Source organism: Scardinius erythrophthalmus, assembly GCF_964197995.2.
Source record: "Scardinius erythrophthalmus genome assembly, chromosome: 3".
Classification (NCBI taxonomy): domain Eukaryota; kingdom Metazoa; phylum Chordata; class Actinopteri; order Cypriniformes; family Leuciscidae; genus Scardinius; species Scardinius erythrophthalmus.
In genome coordinates this window covers 47,216,886-47,219,316 of record NC_138223.1, presented here as the reverse complement: position 1 = coordinate 47,219,316, position 2,431 = coordinate 47,216,886, and the positions used below count along the sequence as shown (strand labels likewise).

The 2,431-nt window shown below is 31.1% G+C and overlaps 1 long non-coding RNA gene across 1 annotated transcript; it reads left to right on the top strand.

The window, feature by feature from the left end:
• The first annotated feature begins 1,144 nt into the window (after positions 1 to 1,144).
• On the top strand, positions 1,145 to 1,828 carry LOC308687845. Its single transcript, XR_014029810.1, has 2 exons — positions 1,145 to 1,263; positions 1,510 to 1,828. It is a non-coding gene; the product is annotated as an uncharacterized lncRNA (long non-coding RNA).
• The last annotated feature ends 603 nt before the right edge of the window (positions 1,829 to 2,431 follow it).

The following is a 2,431-nucleotide window of genomic DNA, read 5'->3' as shown; positions in this document are numbered from 1 at the left end:
ACTGTTACAAACACCATAAACTCACTAAAGCAATTCACCCAACTAAAGCAAACACTGATCACCATAGTGGTGACCAAACATTTTCAGTAAAACATCAACATCTAAATCTCTGTTATATTATATAGTTAATGTTAGTGTTTAATGTTGGGATTTAAAGTGTTTCTGTTGTCTGAGTTTTGTATGTCACCATTGTGCTGAAGAGTTGAGCATATGCTTCAGTCCAGGAGAAGAACAAGAAACATTGATGATATGTTGCATGTTGCTGTATTTAAAAGGCTGAAATCTATTGCAGTCATTATTAACTTCTTTATTAGGTTGATGTTTTTATTTTATTTATTCAGTTAAGTTTCAGTTAAAAGAATAGATATAAATGCATCATTGTCTCATCACACTTCTGTATGTTTTTTATATTAGAAACTTAAGACGTTGAGTTAAACATCCTTGAGAATTTTAAGGCAAACATTTTCCACGTTTTCTAAGTACACTCAAGGAATTAAATTTTTCAGTGTGAATATATTGTAAATATATTTGTCCATATATGAAAAGTGGCAATTCCTTATGTAGGCCTATTATTCAAAATACTGTAATATGTAACACAATATGTTGATTAAAATATTTTTCAGTATATTTACACCATATTTAATATAGTCAAAGCATTGTGTGTAATTTTCCCTGTGATCTAGCAACTACAACGTCCAAGAGGAATCTGTGATCACCTAAACTGAGTCAAACACCCTAAAACTGCACTGTAAAAAATTATTCTGTGGCTTAGTAAATATTACAGAAATTTTTAACTTTATTAACTTAATAAAATCTCTGTATATCGTTTACTTGATTGTTTGAGTTAAACATACCAAAATAATTGAGTAAAAATCCAACAGTTAATTTTATCTAAAATTTACAGATATATTTAAGTTTTTTTCAATAAAATAATTTAGTATTTGACTAACCAATTATTTCTTTATAATATACTTAATATATATGTGAAATTTCTATCAAAATATTTGAGAATGTTTAATTAAACTGATCTGTTTCAAGAAACAAAAAAATTACTTAATTCAAATCAATATTATTAATATATTTAACACGCTCTTAAAATTGAGTAAGTTTACTCAATTAAAACAATGCCCCCCCCTCCCCCACCCTCTGACGTGACGAAAACTCGACGGTTGGAGTGAGCGTGGCTGTTTGAACTCTCCAGTCAAGAACAACAGCTCTCTTCTCAGCGTCGCAGATTTGGTGCATTTTCACTGTGAAATTCAGGTTGGTGTATGTTTTATTTTATCTATAAAATCATTACTGTGCTTTAAATCATATTTAATGCAAAACAACATAGCCTACAGAGGCGTAATTCGACACCTAAACGAGACGAGAGCCGCGTTTGTCTTTTTGCGTGATTGAAACGCTTTGCATAAACACATGACTGACTTTCATAATGATAATGAATATAATTATTATCATTTGGATGATAAAATGTCCTCAGAACTATCACTTTTTGTTTATTGGCAGGTTATGTCAGTCGCTCGCAGTATATTTCGGCTGTGCCTCAGACAGTGACTGTGAGTGAAATGCAAGACGGCGGTATGAAGTTCAAAGTTCACCCGCAGAGCGCGAGTCTGTCTCCGGCACGAGGACCAGCGCAGATTCGGTGGATATTGGATAACAGAGTGGTTGATTACACTTGAATTTGGCTACCTGAATGTTTAAATATTTCATTTTTACTTGTTAAATAAGTTTAAATGCAGGCAATATTGTATACATGAAAAAACAGTCTAAAATGTGCTGTATTGCTGTACTCATTGAAAATAAAGGCCAATGTAATGTATAATGGTGGTTGTCTGGAGTACTATTTTTACAAAGGTTTAGAGAAAATAAAAAAGTTAATATTACTCATTAATAAAAACAGTTAATATTACTCATAAATATTGTTTTTTTAATGTTTAAATGTTAAATTATTTCTACTAAATTTTATTTGTTAATGTACCAGATGCAGTTACTCAGATTTACTTAATTTTTTTACTTGCATTTACTCAATTCATACAGTATATTTCATTGATTTCACAGCTTTAAAATTTACTCAATTTTTTTGAGTGTAAAAATGTTTCACCAATAAAATTGAGTAAATAATAGTTCAACTTTTTACAGTGTGGCCAAACTGTTCAGGAACAGAGAGGATGATGGGAAATAGAGATTGTGGGATGAGGACTTCCTGTTATTAAACACAAGTGAGTGACAACAGGAGATTCACACTTCCCTTTTCTCAGTAGATTTCACTGTTCTGCCATTTTCACTATGATGGGAATCTATAGTAGCTTAAAAATCAGTCCATTGTAATTGATCAGTTACTCAGTAAGCAGAAAACAGTACAACGGTACATCCTGCTGCTATAGATATGTGTACTAGTCATAATTGTTTCATAATTGTTCATTTT